This window comes from Homalodisca vitripennis, chromosome 3 (assembly GCF_021130785.1).
Source record: "Homalodisca vitripennis isolate AUS2020 chromosome 3, UT_GWSS_2.1, whole genome shotgun sequence".
Classification (NCBI taxonomy): Eukaryota; Metazoa; Arthropoda; class Insecta; order Hemiptera; family Cicadellidae; genus Homalodisca; species Homalodisca vitripennis.
This window is the reverse complement of record NC_060209.1, coordinates 48,494,128-48,514,213: the sequence shown is the minus strand read 5'-3', so window position 1 is coordinate 48,514,213 and position 20,086 is coordinate 48,494,128. Positions and strand designations below refer to the sequence as shown.

At 32.6% G+C, this 20,086-nt stretch overlaps 1 long non-coding RNA gene across 1 annotated transcript; it reads left to right on the top strand.

The window, feature by feature from the left end:
- Window positions 1-590: 590 nt before the first annotated feature.
- Window positions 591-19,125, top strand: LOC124356869. Its single transcript, XR_006921901.1, has 3 exons — window positions 591-620; window positions 16,966-17,123; window positions 18,952-19,125. It is a non-coding gene; the product is annotated as an uncharacterized LOC124356869 (long non-coding RNA).
- The last annotated feature ends 961 nt before the right edge of the window (window positions 19,126-20,086 follow it).

Here is a 20,086-nt window from a genome sequence, read left to right as displayed (position 1 = left end):
AGCTTCTGAGACAGCGATAACCTTTACCCTTTTCCGGTCTTATCTGAGATAACCTTTGACATTTCCGCATTTCTAAGATAAGCACGTGCTAGATAACCTTGACCCCAATTAAAAAACAATTTACCTATATTTAAATAACAATTAGATAAGTCTTATCTGACCCCAAGGTCGCAACTATTGTTTACATTTTGTTATCGACACGCATCGGTTCGTATCGCAAATTCTTGACCTCAGGGTCACGGACGTTGATAATACAGAATGCCTGCTTGAAACTAATAATCTCGCGATACATTAAATTAATCCGTTCTCTATTTACCCTTGTTTACATTTTTTCTTGACCTCGGGTCGCGATATCTTTGCTCGACCGCCACGATAATACGGAGCGTTTGCAACTGATACTTTCTAAATTAATTACTTTAATTTTCGCTGAGTATAAGTGGAAAATTTCAGAATGATTAATTTTTATAGTGAATTTATTTGAATTTGCTCTGGCTTACTTTTGCAAACACGTGGAAACCTTTAACCGCTAGGTCAGTTTGAAATGTGTATATAAGCTCTACTTTCCTGAGGTGATTAAGTTCAATTTTCAACTTCCACAAGTCTTCGTCTTCTCTAAACAAGTAAGTACTCTTTCAGTGTAGTTGAAAACTTAAATCACTCACTACACTTATAAGCTCTATCACTCTTTTAAGGGGGTTCGGTAGGTTAAAAATTAAAAAAATTATAATAATTTTTTTTTAATTTATTTTTTCTGTGTTGTTTTTCTGAACATTTTGACATAAAAATTATTTAATTCTGGACAATGGGAAGTATTTAAAAAAAATATACAACATATTGTCTGCACAGCTGCAATTTTTACCAGAATTGTATCTATGGTAACGACAATATATTATTTATTTGTGTTATAATAACTAGCATCCAGAAACAGTTGTTTTTCTTTCAATGGTTGGCTAACCTGAAGTATTGTGCCAATTAAACAGCAGACAAGAGAAGTAAGAAAACATTGTTTGTTTACATTCATGAGTTTATTCTTTTGTACCGTTATTATAGTACATATATTTTAAATTTATATGGAGCAAATACTTTATAAATTAAAACAACTTTTCGGAAATACTTCCCAAAAGTTTACAAAGTTTACAAACTTTTGATTCAATTTTCTTCAAATATCACTCAATCGTCAAATCTAATTAAGAGTCTGATTTAAAAGGTATTAAAATTAAAATTATACTAAAAAATGTATATTCTCCAAAAATGGTTTAAATTAACAAAACAAAATAAAAAGTTCTCTTCTCAAAATTAATATAACACAAAACTTGATATTTACTTTATGACCAAATTTAATTCACAATACTTCAAAAAAAATTGAATTTAATTTTCAGACTCTGAAAGATGGGAAACTTTAGAAATTTTAATTTACAGTATTATAAAATAAAAGATATTAACTATACGCTGGTACGGGACTTACTACTTTGAAGATTACGGAGGCAGATCGGAAAATAAAACGCACTAAAAAATTTAAATACTTGAAATTAAATTTACCCGCGATAAATAATTACTCTAAATCCCAACTATTGGGTTAGAGAAAGAAAAAATTCAGCATCTAACTCGACCGGTACACCTTCTCTTTCGAATCGCCAAGACTGGACTGACTGCTTCTCTCTCTCTCCAGGCTTGCCGGGTCGGAACGTAGACCGATCAGCTGATTACCGGTCCAACTAAACAAACCAATGTCCACGCACCGCGTCTAGTTAACAGGAGCCTACTTCCTACCGCGATTCAGCATAAAGAATTAGAACTATGGTACATATTTTCCCTAGCCGAAGCTGCAATCACGGTAGGAACCTAAACCTTTAAAAACTCATCCCGGACTAAGTACAATAATATCCTCCACATGCACACTTTTTAAATAACAATTCTTTTGTACTTATCACTACGTGGAGGCTGTGATGTGTAGTCCGAGGGGTGATGTAGTAGGAGTGTCCGTCGTCCAGTGTGGCTCCCCAGGTAGCCATCGCAGAGGGATGTGTGGTAGGTGAGGAGTCGAGGCAGGTAGCTTCTCCAATGATTGTGCGGCCGGTGCAGTGCGGGCGGCCTCGTTGATCTCGTGGTTGGCTGGCTCTGGTTCGCTAATAGCACTGCTACCTGCTCCTCAATCTAATAACAATTTCAGCCAGCGAGGCATTGAGCTCTTGGTGGACATTCCTTTTACAAAAATATTCCCTCCGTATAACTTGTATGGCTGTCAGTTCTTTCACGGTGTTCTTATTGTACGCCTACGCCAATGTCACGAATGTAAACCATTACCAGATGTTGTTAATTACAATACAAATCAATTTACAGGGATTACAATGCACAGTAATCAATTGTTTACACACAATAAACCTCATATAGTGATATAAAAACAATATTACCTGTCCTTCTCTATTGGAAGGAATAGGGGACAACAACACCACAACATTACCAAAATTACCCTGTCCTTCTACATTTGAAGGAACAGGGGAAGAAATATATCTCATGATATATCACAATACCTCTGTGTATTAATTTCATACACCATTAATGCCATTCATTGTCCCTGAAAATTACATGGTTTACAACAAAACACTCCTATCACACACTTACACTGGCATTTTATATTATGACTTCTATCTTAGCCATACAATTGCTGAAAATAAAAACGTCGTCACATCACCCTTTCATATTCCAATATTTATTTGTATTATTATAATAAACTACTGGACTCTCATACTTAACTTGTTTTGTGTTTTGGGCCAAATTAATACATAAATTATATAATCAATTCTTGAAGTTAATTTAGAAATAAATTATATTGCCAATTTTATTGTTTTAGACCCATTTAAATTCCTTTTCGACAATTATAATTGTCCTGAAAATAAAAACATACTGACCTTTGCCCCGGGCTAATGTTTAATTGAGTTCTCAAACTTTCAACTTTTAGTACTTTAACTTTAATTGTGAAACATGCACTTTCTTTTAATGATCTTTCATCTTGATATCCTGAACTATAAAGGTCACTTCTGTTTAATTTATATATAATCCTGTAGGGTCCACAAAACCGGTTTGCCATTTTTGCCTGAAATTTTTCCGCTTTGTTACTCAGCCAGTGTGTCTTCACGTATACAAGGCTTCCAACTTTGAATGGGTGTTCACAATCCTTATCACTATAGCCTGCCCTCTTCCTGTTAGCCGAAATGGACTTTTTTAAGTTTAACACAGTTCTTTGAAACCTATCCAAATTATTCGGCTTTGACACATCACAGTCCAATAAATCATTAATGTTCCATCTGTTGGTCAATTCCAAGTTAGGCCTATTTCCGAACATAATTTCGTATGGTGAATTTTTGGTAGCTTCCGAGGTCGCACAATTTATCGCTAATTGTAATTCAGTTAATTTGGGTGTCCCACTTAGTTTGATCCGAATTAAAGTAAATTTTTAACATCTGTTTTACTGTCCTCAACTGACGTTCACTTTTGTTTCCCTGTGGTACAAATGGAGTTACAAATTGATGATTGATTCCCCGGGCGAATAAATAGTTCTTTAGTTCGACACTTCTAAAACACTGTGCATTGTCCGACACTATATTTTTGCAATATGCAAAATTTTTAAAAATTTCACTTTCTAATACTTTTATTATTGATTTACTTTTCGCGTCTTTTATCGCGCTTAAAAAATACCATTTTTGAATGGTCGTCAAGTACAATCAGGATATTATTATTTCCACTACTGGACCTGGTTAAAGGGCCAAAAATGTCTATGTACAATTTGTCCATGGGCCTATCTGATACACCAGAAATCAGTTTGCCATGAAAAACCTTACCGGTTTTCGCTAACGCACAAGCTTCGCACATTTTTACCTTGTCTTTTATCAGCCCGGCAAGATCCGAATGGTAAAATAAATCGCATATCTTTCTGGTAGTTTTTAATATTCCATAGTGGCCCCCGATTTCCGACTCATGGTAATACTTAAACACCATATCTACTAAATGTTCTGGTAGACATATCTTTGGCTTACTAGTAGGCTTACTTCTATACATCACAACTCCCTTACACAAGAAATATTTTTCAGAGTTAGTACCACCTTTTATACTATTATATATTTTTCGTATTATATTGTCCTGGGTTTGGTGAACCTTAAATTCCGTATAAGCTAGTGGAAAATTACCTACACTATTTACAAATACACTATTTACATTTTCTTCCTTAATTGCTACTCTTATGCTATTGTCCGTTACACTATCATTTTATATACCGTACTGGTATTCTTCAATTTCCTCCACACTTTGCATCTTATCTCTACGTTCAAATAGATAAATAGTCTGCCACCCCATTGTCTTTTGATTTTACGTGTTTAATTTTAAATGGTAGGCTCAAAATTGTAGCTGCCCACCTACCTAATTTTCCTATTTCCTAAAATTACCTAGTACCCACGCTAGTGCACTATTGTCCGTTATTAGCGTAAAAGGCCTTACTTCTAAGTAGCTGCGAAATTTTTTTATCGCGCATACCACTGCAAGTGCTTCCTTTTGGTACACAGTCAAATTTATTTGTTCGGATTCATTAAATTTTTTGGAATAATAAGCCACTGGTTTATTCTCACCTTCTATTTCCTGCATTAAACAACTTCCTGCTGCCTTGTCACTCGCATCCGTACATAGGATAAATGGCTTATTTATAATCTGGTATTATTAATACCGGTGGTGTACTTACACTTTCTTTAAGCTGTTGAAGCTCTCCTGGGCACTCCTGAGTCCACTCAAATTTCCTATTCTTTTTTCTCAATTCATTTAGACATGCTGCCTTGTCTGCATAGTTTGGGATGAACTTTGCAAAATAGCTCACTGCTCCGATAAATCTACTTACACCTTTTTGCGTCCTTTGGCTCTCTCGCATCTCTAATGGCAGAAGTTCTATCCGGGTCGACTCTTATCTGGTCCTTAGAGATTAGGTGACCTAAAAACTTGATCTCTTTACATGCAAAGCTCACCTTATTCGGGTTAACCGTAAGTCCATGTTTGGCCAGCCTCTCCACAAACATCTCTGACATGTTCTATATGCTCTGGTAAACTTTTGCTAAATATTATTATGTCATCTACATAATTTAAAGCATACTGAAACTTTACACCTTGCTACACTTTATTTAATAAGCGGCTCATTGTTCCCATATTGTACACGATTGAATTCATACGATTCAAACGGCGTAACAAAACCGGTTAAATGTTTGCTTTTTTCTGTAAGTTTTAATTGGTAAAAAACGAATTACTCAAATCCAAGTTTGAAAAATAAGTACATCCTTGTAGGTAGTGGTATGATTCGTATACGTCTCCAATTGGATGTTCCACTCTCTTCAACTTACTATTTAATTTTGAGTAATTAATCACCATTCTAGATTTATCACTTCCCGGTTTGGTTACTAAAAATGCGGGGGCTAGCATAATTTGACACACTGGGTCTAATTATGTTCTGTGCCAACAGTTCATCTAAAATTTTTCTTAATTCTTGCAGCTTGGGGGGGGATAGGCGGATACGGCTTCAATCTCACTGGCTCGGGGTCGCTGACTTCTAGGTCAATTTCGAAGTCAATAGCTTGCCCTATTTTATCAGTAAAAACTTGAGGGAATTCGTTAATAATTTTTAAAATACCTTCCTTTGCCTTATTGCACCCTACCACAATACTCTGGTTCACATTATTTTATAAAGGATTGTTCTATTCTGAAATAACTCGATTGTAATTTCTGGTTTAAACTTTAAACCAACACATATCCTGTTTTAAAATCCACCACCATGCCAGTTTCTTTTATAAAAATTTGAACCCAGAATTATTGGCCAAGACAAATTTTTCGAAACTAAAAAAACTGAACTTTCCAAGAAAAACATTCTATCTTTATTTTTACAATACATTTACCCAGGATCGATAATTCATTGTTATCTGCCGACAAACATTTAATGTCAGTATGTTCAAGAATACTAGCCAGTCTTTCTTTAATAATGAGTCGTAAATGCTTTCGCTTATCAGGTTCACTCCGCTTCCCGTGTCCAATAATACATTATGGTATGTACCCTTACCAACAAACACTTTCACAACGGGCAGGGTCATCGAAACCTTGGCTACGTCCGGGCCCGTTTTACATTCATACAGCAATTTCTCACATTATTCTTCCCCCTTGCCCTCATTTGTTCTCGACCTCTTCCATTAATTATAATTATTTTTTAATTTCAGTGGGACGTGACCGGGGAGATTCCACTCTCGCACTACCTTCTTGGAATTCTCCCCTATTAATAAGTTTTTTGGGACCGCAGATTTTTCGAATCTCGGTATATGTGCTCTCTGAATATTTTTTAAAACAATCCCTAGCGATATGTCCCGGTTTATTACAAATAAAACATTTTATTATTGCATTCTTTACCATCATGGGATTGTTTACATACGAGTTTGCAGTTGAGTTTACATTACTTTTCAGAACAAAGTCCGATTTACAAATTTACGTTCCTCGCACACCTTCACTTCTTCATAGGCTACGTTCTGCTCATATATACATAAATTGTCAAGGTCAGCAACATTTTTCGGATTTGTACAATAATACAGTCGGGCCCTTACTTGAGATGAGATACCTAATTTTATCAATTCCGTCAGTTCGGTCTCAGAATAATCACACAATAGCAATTTTGCATTTTGCTTAACGTTTAAAATATAACTGCTCAGTTTTCATCAGGTTTTTGTGATCTAGTTACTAAGTCCCTCTTCAAGGCTTCTCTATGACCAAATGGAACAAAATAATCTAATAGTCCTTTGTGTACTTCACTAAAATTACTAGCATTTACCTTAAATTGAAGCATTTTATTGTAAAGTGGACCAGTGGCATAACCTACACTCATATTTATGATCTCACTATCACTTAAGCTAGTTTCACCTTTAATTTTTTAACATTATTTCGATATAATTCAACAATTCTGAAACATTTAGTCCGTCTGTGGGTTTAAACATTTTTAAAAATCGCTCTAGGGGATTTGGCAATTTTGCAAAATTCCCTTCTACATGTTTCCCCTGGGGAAGACTCAAACCTAAAATTATCCTCGTTTCTCGTTTGAGATACGGGCTTGCTCATCTCTTCGAATTCTTCCTCTTCCAGGCTTGTATTTAAAAGACTGGTTTCAAAATTCTCTATTTCCTCCTCGCTTACGCCAAGTTTTCCTAATTTTGCCTTAATTTCAATCAAAACCATCCTTAAGTTTTGAAAATTAGGGTTTCAGACGCTCCTTCCCACTTATACAACTCATATAATACATCAACTCTCACAGTGAGATGTTTGTGCCTACACACTAGTCTCAAATACTCGCCTGTCGATTTTTCCTCGGACAAGTTTCCTATCTTGACAGATAATGCCTCCAAATCAACTTTTATTTCCTTTAATGCAGTGCTAGGTTCTATGCGCCCCTTCAGATTACCAGCGTTGGCCCTGATATTTAATTTCAAAAAGGGACCTCAACATTTTTCTAAGATTCTGGACGGTGTCGCTTTCAGAAGCATTTCCGCCCCTAAAATTTATTTTCAAATATTAATTCCTTTTTGAGCAACAGATCCACATGCGCTAGCTCCATTTTTATTTTAAAATAATTTTCTTAAAATAATTCAAATATTCCAAACTCACAATATTATTCTAAGTCCTAAGTCTTACTCACTACACAAAATTATGCAGGTTTATACACAATGTTCAAGTTCGTACAAGTCTTATCACAAGTTACACACGCTTTCATGAATTATACAAGTTTTATACCTGTTTACAAGTTCTTTCCTGTAAATAACCTGTTGTACAAGTTTATGCTCAAAAAGAAATAGCAGAGTTGCGCAAATTATGTACCGTTATTATAGCACATATATTTTAAATTTATATGGAGCAAATACTTTATAAATTAAACAACTTTTCGGAAATACTTCCCAAAAGTTTACAAAGTTTACAAACTTTTTGATTCAAATTTTCTTCAAATGTCACTCAATCGAAACAAATCTAATTAAGAGTCTGATTAAAAGGTATTAAAATTAAAATTAAACTAAAAATGTATACTTCTCCAAAAATGGTTTAAATTAACAAAACAAAATAAAAAGTTCTCTTCTCAAAATTAATATAACACAAAAACTTGATATTTACTTTATGACCAAAATTTTAATTCACAATACTTCAAAAAATTGAATTAATTTTCAGACTCTGAAAGATGGGAAACTTTAGAAAATTTTAATTACAGTATTATAAAATAAAAGGATATTAACTATACGCTGGTACGGGACTTACTACTTTGAAGATTACGGAGGCAGATCGGAAAATAAAACGCACTAAAAAATTTAAATACTTGAAATTGAATTTACCCACGATAAATAATTACTCTAAATCCCAAATATTGGGTTAGAGAAAGAAATTCAGCATCTAACTCGACCCGTACACTTCTCTTCGAATCGCCAAGACTGGACTGACTGCTTCTCTCTCTCTCCAGGCTTGCCGGGTCGGAACGTAGACCGATCAGCTGATTACCGGTCCAACTAAACAAACAATGTCCACGCACCGCGTCTAGTTAACAGGAGCCTACTTCCTACCGCGATTCAGCATAAAGAATTAGAACTATGGTACACTTTATTGTGAAAACTCAAAAGTAAATACACATTACAATTATTTTTCTAAAGTGTTGTGTCTAGTGTTTTAGAAGAATATATTATTCAAAATGCCTAGGAGTTACTAGTGTTTTCAAGAAAAGGAAACGAGTATTTTGTAAGAAGACAGTAGAAACTGAAATTAGGCATAGTCCTAATGCTGATGTTTTGGAAGTTATGGACTAGTCTAGATGAACCAGTTAGTGCTTCAAAAGCAAAACTAGGAAATATTTCCAATAACTACCAATCTATTGTTGATGGTGAGCCTAGTCTAGCCTATGAAATAGTTGATTTGAATAGTTTGTTGAAAATAATTTATAATATAGCAGTTTGTAAACTTTGCCATGAAGCAATTGATTTCAAAGTCGGTAGGCGTGTTGGACTTTTCTTTTTCAGGTGATTTTACATGTTTAGGTTGTAGTACAAAGACATTAGCTTCATATGAAAATTGCTGTAATTTACCTGATAACTCATCACACAATAAAATGTATGACCTAATGTTAGGTTAGTGTACGGTATGCGTACTATTGGAAGGGGCCAGGTCGCTTGTGAAACTCTTTGCGGCGTGCTAAACTTGCCTAAACCTCTACAAAGTTTAGTGAATACATTAGAGTTCTAGGGTCTACAGCTGAGGATATATGTTTTTCATTTATAAAAGAGGCTGTAGAAGAAGCAGTGAAAATAAATGATGGAAATAGGGATTTGTGTGTTGCCATCGACGGCACTTGGCAAAAGCGTTGGACATACATCTCAAAATGGCGTTGTAACTGCTAGAATTGTTGATACTGGTAAAGTTGTAGATGCCGTCATACTGTCTAAGTACTGTCGTTGTAGAGGCAAGTTTACTGGCCATCATGATGATAATTGCAGTGCTAATTACCAAGGAGTAAGTGGGGGTATGGAAGTGGTAGGAGCCTGTAAAATATTTCAACGGTCCGTTCCAACTTATGATGTTTGCTATATTGAATATCTTGGGAGACGGCGACTCTAAAGGGTTTGCTAGCGTATTAGAAAGCATGCCTTATGGTAATGGACTGTCCAGTTGCAAAATTAGAGTGCATTGGACATGTCCAAAAGCGTATGGGCACACGCCTTAAGGACATTAAAACTAAAAGAAGGTAAGGCAAAACAAATTGATGGAAAAACCTTAGGCGGTCACAACCGACTAACAGATGCTGCTATATTATCAATTCAGAAATACTACGGATTAGCCATACGCAGAAAATATAGGTAATTTCAATGACATGAAGCAAGCTATATGGGGCAGAATACTACCATTTTACTATAAAGTAACTCTAATCCTCAACATGGACTTTGCCCGAAAGGAAGTGATAGTTGGTGTAAATATCAAAAATCATTGGTCCAAAATGAAAAATATGATCATGAAAAAACATTTTCACCTACCACTTGCCATAATGGAGAGGCTAAAAACCTTTTTTTCAAAGATCTTAGTGCTCCTGACCTTCTAAAAAAGTGCTTACATGGTAAAATCACAGAATCCCAATGAATCTTGAACCAAATAATTTGGACTCGCATACCGAAAACCGTGTTTGTAAGCATTCACACACTTCACTTAGGTGTATATGATGCCAATCAATACTTTTAATAAAGGAAACAATAGCAAGGTGTATGGTATTTAAAAAAACTGGGATTGATTTTTGGGCAGAATTTTTGTGATGCTATGAAAAAATAAAGATATATCCCGGCTAAAAAAGGCTCAGCGCATGATCTCGGAAGTTGCAAAAAGAAGCAGACAATCCCGTGAAAGTGCTAAAAGGAAGTTGGAAGATGAATGGGAAGATTTGGAGGATCCAGATGATCCCAAGTTATGGAGCAGGATGCCATTAACTTCAGTTACATATTACCACGTAAGACCAAATGTATATTTTAACTTTAACGTTGATTTCGCGGAATTTAATTTTTTTCTTACTTAATGTACCTTTATCTAAGGAAGTATTAGATGGATCATTATGAAAAAAAAAACCACTTGTACATGCCACCAATATACACATTTTAAGCGCGTAACATTGTAAAAAAAATCTTTAATAATTACGCAAAAAAATAAATAACATAAAATTAAAAAAAAACATGTATTTTTAAAAAAATTCTTTTTTTAGTGAAATTTTTTTAAAACCAAAATGTTTTGCGCTCTATTTCATTGATAAGGACCTAAAAAATAACACATAAAAATTTTTACTGTAATCGAACCAGTTGTTCCTGAGAAGAAGAGGTACATAAAATATAGGAATATAGCATTGTAAGGATAGGGCCTACCGAACCCCCTTAAATGATTCTTTATTTTAAGAATTTTTTTAATTTAGTTTAGTGTGATAGAAAATAGAAACCTTGCAGTGTTAACACAAGTTTTCTTTTAAATGATTCTTTACTTTAAGACTTTTAAAGTTTAGTTTTTGAAAATATTATTACACAATTATAATTTATTTATCATATTTTTCATCCGAATTAACTTTTAAAACGTAATATCATTTCATATGATTATAAATAACAATGGAAAGTATGATTGAAACTTTTATCACGTTTTACTCATAACATTAATTATGAAATAAAAACTACTATAATTTAAATTTATTAGTTTATTTACATTAGAAACTTAAATATATTGTATGGTTTTACAGAAAGTTGGAACCACAAAAACAGTCTTACGATCAAGCCGAGTCTGATATGGAATCAACTAGGTCGGAAAAGCCAAGCCTGAACAAAGAAAAACCTGGTATGATAACATTAATAGCCTTACTTCAATATTTATACACCCTAGGAATGGCTTCAGTTGAGAAATGGGAGTTTTCCATAAAGGCCCTAAAAACAATAAAGGAAATAAAATAGGATTTAACCTCAATGAATATCATATTCACACTAGGAGAGTTATTAATTGAATTTTCTAAAAACATATATTTAAACCAAATTGATCTAAGCTAGGACAAAGTACCTTCATTGATTGCAGAAAACAAGCCTTTTGATGAATTATGCACATCTTAAATCCTTTGTTAAGGAAAAAACCTTATAAGAACCAAGAATTCGATATAACAAGTGCAATCAAAATAACTCAGAACGTTGATAAAATTTTACAAAATGAACTTACATTTCAAACCGCTAAGGATATTGATGCAGATGCTAATACAGAGATACGACATAGCAATAAACTCAAAAGCAGAAAGGAAAGAAACGCTAATCGAACTAAAAGATCGTTGTCTTCATTGAGCTCTTCATCTAATTGCTCTACTTCATCATCATCATAATCATCCTCGAGCTCCTCTTCGTCATCCTCTGACCAATCTGATGATGAAAGCGATTTCACCTCTCTTTGTGAAACTGATAAAAGAAATAACACTGCTTTCATTAGTCAAAAATTACAGTTTTCAAAGAAAAATAAAAGACACAAAATAGTATCACTTGGTGAACAATGTTTTCACCTAATCAAAATTGAAATCACATCCTCAAAAGATTTGAAAAGTTGTAAAAGTCCTAAGGACTTAAAAAAATGTGTATAAACCAACAAATTTAGCGAAAAGGTATAAGAAGTAAATAGTCTTGGAATAGTCAAGGTGAAAAATTAAATTTTTAACTGTAGAAAATAACTAACTATGTTCAAGGGTTAAAACTACACACACACACACACACACACACACACACACACACACACACACACACACACACACACACACACACACACACACACACACACACACACACACACACACACACACACACACACACACACACACACACACACACACACACACACACACACACACACACACACACACACACACACACACACACACACACACACACACATATATATCATACATAGAAATCAAACTTCTAGTATTTTTCTTAAAGTAACATGGAATATAAAGAGTTTTATAAACTTCTTAACAATGCAATGTTTGTAAAAACTATACAAAACATAAGAAAACGAACTAATCTAGAGCTAGTGACTAGCGCTTAAAGAGTAGAAAACTTGTTGCTAAACCTGGTTTTAAGAACAGAATTGTATATTGTAAAAAATTTCAGCAATTGAGATGATGAAAGATAAACTGTATTTCAACAAACCTATCTATGTAGGCTTTACTGTACTTGAACTATAAAAATTACATATGTATGATTTTCATTATAATGTTATAAAACCTTTTTATGTTGATAAGATTGTGAATGCACTTTACCTAGATACAGATTAATTTCTTATGAAATATTTACGTCAGATTTGTAAGAGGATTTTGTCAATCCAAAAGTAAAATCCTATCTTGATATCTCTGACTACCCTAAGGATCATAAATGTTATGACGAGAGGAATAAAAAAAACTCTCGGCAAATTAAAAAATGAATGCGTAAGCATTCCTATTTTAGAGTTTGTTGGTCTCAAACCAAAACTATATACATACACTACAATAAATGATGAATATCTAGTAAAGCATCAAAAAACCAGTTGTGGGTAAAAAAATTAACTTTGATGACTTTCTAAATTGTCTGTATAATAAAGTAAATGTATGACGTAATGTAGTTGTAATTCAGTCAAAAAACCATAATATTAAAACTGTGAAAACAAACTAGCTTTAAACCATAACGATGATAAGAGAATTTTTTGTGAAAACGGTGTTGAAACGATTGGCTATGGGCATTATAAACTATAATTCTAAGGAAACATCAACATCATCTGTATTATTTACTGTTTTTTGTGTGAATATGTAAATATTGTAAATAAAAATAAATGTTATACTGATATTGTTTTCTTTTCCACATCTATGCTACAGATATATGTAAGTGTAAAGAAAAATTAAGAAGCAAAAACATTTGGATTAACATGATTCTTTATTAAATCAACTATATAATTTTCTTTACAATACCAGACAAAGGTAAATATTGTATTAAAGCATCATGAATGATCAAACAAGAAGCTGCTGTAGTATCAGGTACTGCAGCAGCAGTTAGCATTTCCAGCCGTATATCAAGTGATCTAGATTTTAGAGTTTCCACTTGCTTAGAACAGTCAATAACAAAAGAAGGAGTTTTAGCTAAATATGTTGCTTTATCAAGACAAGGTTGGTCATCACATCCTGAATAATAAGAAGATTGGAATCTTGTATACAAGACATTAATGACTTGTTAACATTTAAGTTATCATCTGGATAGAATTTGCTGTTGAGGTACAGTTTCAAGTTTTGTAGATTAAAAAAAAATCGAAATGCGATGAATTTTTACCAATATTGCCTTTACGATTGGTTGAAAACCTAGTATAACATAGCGTGGTTTTTCCATGACTGAACTAGTTTCAACTGTCCATGTTTGAAACTGCGAAGCTGGTAAAGATAGATATTCATTTAATTTCCATTTTATAAAAGGAGTAGACATGGGTTGATCTTTCTCTACAATTTTTAAAAGAGATAATTTTATATTGTCTTCAAATTGTACATAAGGTACTTTCCAAACAACTTTTGTCAAATTTATTTTAAAATCATGTAAAGCAGCTCCACTCTGAACGATGACATTCTTGTCACTTGATGCTCTCAAAAGTACCAACTCTTAACATTCAATAAAATATGATTATAATCTTCTGCGAATCCAAGAAGCAATTTCAGTGATACACAAAAATAAAAATTGGTTTTACCACTTAAATGTTCCACTGTAGTATTTTTCCAACCAAAATTTTCCATCCAGTTGACATCAATTGGACGAGATGTAAGTATTTTATTCATTGTAGTCGTAATACCAACATTTTTTACTCTATCAATTTTTGTACCACACAATTCATATCGTTTTTCATCAGCCATTGTACTTACATGATATAAATCAGTTTGGTTTGATTTCTTTAAATGTTTGAAGCATACCTTATTCCTACTTTCATTCCAAAAATATTAGAATTGTTTAAAGTGATTTGGATTGTATTTTTGTATTAATTTGAAAAGTCGTTTTTTTTAATTAAGATTTTAGTTTTGCCAAGAAGTAAATGGGGGCCATTTAGAGCATTTACTTTGAGCTTAAAAAAGGTTAAGGTAAGATTTCAACGATAAGTTAAATTATTTTGAGTTTAATTTAGCACTACTTAGTATTAAGAATAAGTCTGAACAGATGAGTAAAGAAAAACAGTGTTTTTCAGCGTAACTTTTCAATAAAACGTTGACAAGCCGTTGTTTCATACTGGATTGAGATAGAGACCTCTAGTCTGTGGCATTGCTCTTCTTTTGTAGACTTTTAAAATGAAGTGTCATTTGAGGAGGGTTTCAATTTAAAAATTTTTACTTTACCTCCCAACCCCCCCATTTTGGGTCGAGAGGCTAAGTTCTCATGAAGCGCAAAAATAATCATTTGTCATTATATAACTACCCCCCAAAGGATATTGGTTTTTTTAATTCCGTACAAAAAGCAGATGAGGGTGGGACTTTTGGGACACCCGGTATATGAATAGTGACGAAACTAATTTTATGTTAGTATACAATTAAATCTAAGTAGCAATTATAAGTACCTACCATATAATTATATATACGTATTTATAACGCTATTAGTGTGTTTTTTCGTAAGTGACTTTAAGATATAAATTAAAAGATCATATGCTCAAAGGTGTGCAATTGTTTTCATTCGTACCTTGTATGTAATATGCCAGTACTATAGTGAGAACTTGCAGCTGAAGTGAAGATCCCTGTATTCACACTTAGTTTGGTTCTATAGATCTTTCACGTTAAAAATAATAAGAATCTGATTAATAACTTGTAATAATGTGCTAAATATTGTATCAGCTATGTTTGGTAATCTAGACAGTTTACCAGAATTTGTGATAGTATCATTCAGAACAAGTATACCTAATAACCTCTCAAGTAACTTTTATCCCACTAAAGGGACATCCGTTTTCCTTTATCATTATTTACACCAGTTACATGGTGCATATAAGTATGGAAAATATACTGAAAATCTAACAATGATAATAAATTGTTGTTATCTACGCACAGCAATATCACACACTACTGTTGTGCAGATCTACTATAAAACAACACTAGGCCTATAATTCTGTTATACGATAAAGTGTGAAGCAGTTCAGAAAACTAATACGAAATGTGTTTTTCCATAAGATTATATTTACAGTTAAGTTAACCCTCTTGGTGTAATATAAAATAAGTTTCTCATTTAGTCCTGTAATCCACCTTAATCGCGTATGTATTATAAAATGATGTTAAAAAAAGGTTTATTTTTTTTTATTTACTGGAGGGTTACTACGAATCAAGGTAGAATATTTGTATTTACTGATTTTTTTTCAACTCTCAGGTACGTATTATATTTGATTACATACTTTAGGTTTATTACATGATAGGTTAGTGACACTATTGACCGCTCGAATGGTTTACGTGACATAAATTTGATGCTTTAGTATGCCCAGGCTTCCGTGAAGTAAACTTATCGTCTTTCTTGCTTGGTTCTTTGACATGGATGATCAAAAGCTTCGGCTCACTACAATCATAACTATTAAGTAACTTAACATGTACAGCGTTACTTACAGTGAAAGAGATATCAGGAGAGTAAACGTGGCTCAAGCGCAGTCATTCGACGTGTGTAATTTACTATAATTAGAGAAGATGCTTGTTTTTCTTAAAAGCTTGAGAATATCATGAAAGGAGGCCAACCATACGCTCTGACCTAGCGTAGGACCTCAGAACTAAATAAATTAATTTCCCAGATCTCAGCAAACCTCGCTAATGTGAAAATTTCATTTCATTTTTAATTAATACAATGAAAGGTAATTGTAAGTCTTTATATTAAAACCCAATGTTAATCTCCAAGTGCTAACCAATTAGTAAGAGGCATACATTTTATATTTTTATTTATACTTATATTTATTTTTATATTCAACTAAAATCAGCAGTTTTGTTTTGTAAAGGAATATGCTTGTGATAATAGGTTTATATAAGATATTATAGTATATGTTATAAATCTCTAAGCATATATGTTATTACACAATAAAATAAATAAAATAGAGCTAACACTCTTCGGCTACTATTGTTCAAACCAAGCATTACGTCTTTGTTGGCTGTAAAATAAGGTAAGCAGGAAATCAATTTACACAATTTATTCTTTAAATTATTTGGTATATAGATATTGTTTTTAATGTTGTTATTAAAAACGACTAGGACATGTAAGCTTCAGTTTTTTGGAAAATGAATTTTATATTTTTGTACAAGATTAAAAAATAAACCACAATTGAATGAAAGACAACGCACATAATTAGTTAAAACTACTGAGCGATTGGTTTTTGTATTCCTACTACTAGTTGTTAAAGTGAATATTTATCACTTTTCAGAATATTTCATTTGTGATTTTCCAAAACAAAAACCGTATAAACTACAGGATGGAAGAGAACGCACGTAATTGTTGACGTATGGATTGAGTGGTGCGTATAATGAGAGGAATGTATTCACTCTACGTTCATCGCTTCGTTTCTACAACGTTGACGAGAAGGTACCAAAAGATTTTCCCAGATTTTCCTTATATTATTTCTAATGTGACGGTATTCTAACAGCTTGAGGAACAGAGAAAAGCGGTCTTTCTGGCATTTCTATAGGTAATATTTGATTTAACCTACTATTGAAGCCAATATAAAAGGTCAACACCGTTCTGTGATTGATTTTGCTGTGATGACCATCATTTAACTTTGAACACTGATCCAGTTATCAGTGTTTCGTTAATGCGTGCAGACCTATTTTGACCTCCATACGTTTTCAGTTGATGATCTTAGCGTTAGTGAAGTATTACATGTTTTAAATGTCTTACATTTGCCTTATGAGTAATAATGATAAACATGAGAAAGCCTTAGAATAAACACATGTGTTATTACTTGAATTAATACACTTAAACGAATTGTAAGATTTAATATTTGGTAGATTGTTTCTTACCTTCTGTCGGGTCCTTCTTTATATAGAAAATATATAGTTGGATGAACTTGTATACCTTCATGGGACATGGTTAAATCTCGTGTTATCAAAGTCTATATTATGTCGCTGGCACACTCATAATATAATCTGAACATATTGAGGTATAAAATTGAATTTGTTAGTATTTTCCTTAGAGATCACTAGGGTTTCTGGAGATAAAATCTTTTCGCTCTGCTTATATGCCTGTGTGTTTGTTTTATGCTGGATATCTCAAGTACAAATTTAGCTTTGAACTTTTAGTTTAATGATGGGTTACAGTTTTTTTTTTAACCTTTACATAACCTTAGCCTAGTTATATATAGGATATCTTAAGCATTGTGTAAACTGTAGTAATTAAATCAGGTATGTAACATAATTTTTCATAGATAAGAATGGGTTTGATGAAACTGATGTGATTTCGACCAAACATCATTGAAGTCTATCACTGGGTAAAATAGAATATGAGCCCTTACAACTGCTTAGGGGCTGTAAACGTTTCTTCATTCTCTAATCATCTGTCTGACACGAAATATATATACACAAGAAGAAGTTTGTTAAAGGAGGTGTTCCCTGTAACAATCCTATAGTGTATTATGACTTTTGGGAATGTTTGAGATTGAGGGTGAATAATATTATTTTATTCCATATTTTTACTATGGATTATTTTACATAATGTTGTGCTAACAACATGATAAAGAAATAATTTTGTGAGAATATTTGCTTTTAATTTATTTTCAAACTAATCGTGTAAACAATTCCGAATGTTTTATAATGCATATAGAACGGTGGTGTTATACTACTGGTACATATTGTGGTCTGAAACCAGTCTTTTTATGAGCTATGTGTAGTAAAATTTGTATTTGTTTTCTTGTGAAGTTTAATAGGTATTCTAAGAATTAATTCTTTTATATAGATCTTATTTTGGAATACTTCCACCTTGTATAGTGATTTTTGAAAGTTGCTGGGCGTTTGAAAATGTATTGCAACGTATTATTGTATATTATTGTTATGAAGTGTCTGGCATAGTGTTTTGCTAACAAAAATATGCTTGGGATAATTTGATGGGAAGAACCTGTTTGTATTTGGTATAGTTTAAATTGATAAAAGAGACTAAACGTGGAATTATACAAACCCATAGTACCTCAGAGTTATTTTATTTTAGGCCTTTTTATTTTATGTACAACATTAAAATATATAAAGGCATTTGCATTAACTATAAAGTTTATGAATTATGACACTTTTACAAAATAATATTTTTAAGATGTCAAAATATTTTATTACATTCAGTAATTTTTGTGAGAAAATATAAAACAGGGCAAAATGTATATTCAATTTAGAACCAAATATACCTCTAAATGAGCACTTCTTTTTGAAAGGACGCAGGCCACAGGGACCTGTTATTGTCGTCATCGCCGCCCCAGGAGTTCGTCGCATTAATTATATCTTGAGACAAGCTTCAGGGACCAGCTTTATACATCCCATCACTCACATTGTCATGTTAATATAAAATTTACTTGTAATAAATTAATATATTACTTTAATCTTGCATACTCTGGAATATTTCATTCTATACATGCCAAATACATTTTGATTTCGTGTAAAACACTATTATATACATTTTTACAGAAGGAATAATGGAACCATTTAATAAAATATTAAAAAATTAATGCTATTAATTTAATTTAGCTACACTTATATTATTTGTCATACCTTTGTCTCATATTTATTTGGAAGGCATTAAATGTTTCTTCATTAATTTAGAAAGATGGCTTGTTATTCAGAAATGTTTATGTTATAATGGATATTTACCCAACAATAAAAAATTTTCAGTGAACTGATTTTTGTGTAAAAGGGTATTTGTACAGAACATTTTAATGAAGAGAAAAGTAGCTTTTTAAATAGATTTTGAGTAGTGTTTTAACGTGGGCGTATCCCTATATGGAAATTGAGCGAGTGTATATGAAGTATGACTCTCCCCAGAATGACTCGAATATTTCATTTGTATAATTCAAGGTTTTGCATAAACTTTATTTATAAATAAACATGAATGAATTGATTTATACTGCATGTATTTCCGTACTATTCGGTTCAGCAAAATTTAAGCCCATTATTTAGTAGACTTGCAAAATGTCTTTTATGTCTACCTAAATAATATAAATGATTTTTTGTTGTTGATCTGAATGAGATCTGAAGATAAGAGCAGCTATCATCTCCGGTTTTCCTACTTTGCATTGTGTTCGATGTAAATGTGTTCTTTTTCGATAAATTTTATAATCAAACAAACTTATATTTGGAGAATCTAACATGTATAAATTTTCGGTATGTTTTTGTCTCATAGTGATTTGTGTATAGTCTATATTTTATGTAAATAATTCAAAATTTATCTTTTCCTATCACCAATGCCAGCTAAATCCTGCAACCGACATCAAACGTTATTTTGTCAATATAGCAGTGATTTTATGCGTCAAAAGTAATGTCTATAACGTGGCGTTTGTGAGATATGCTGTGGGA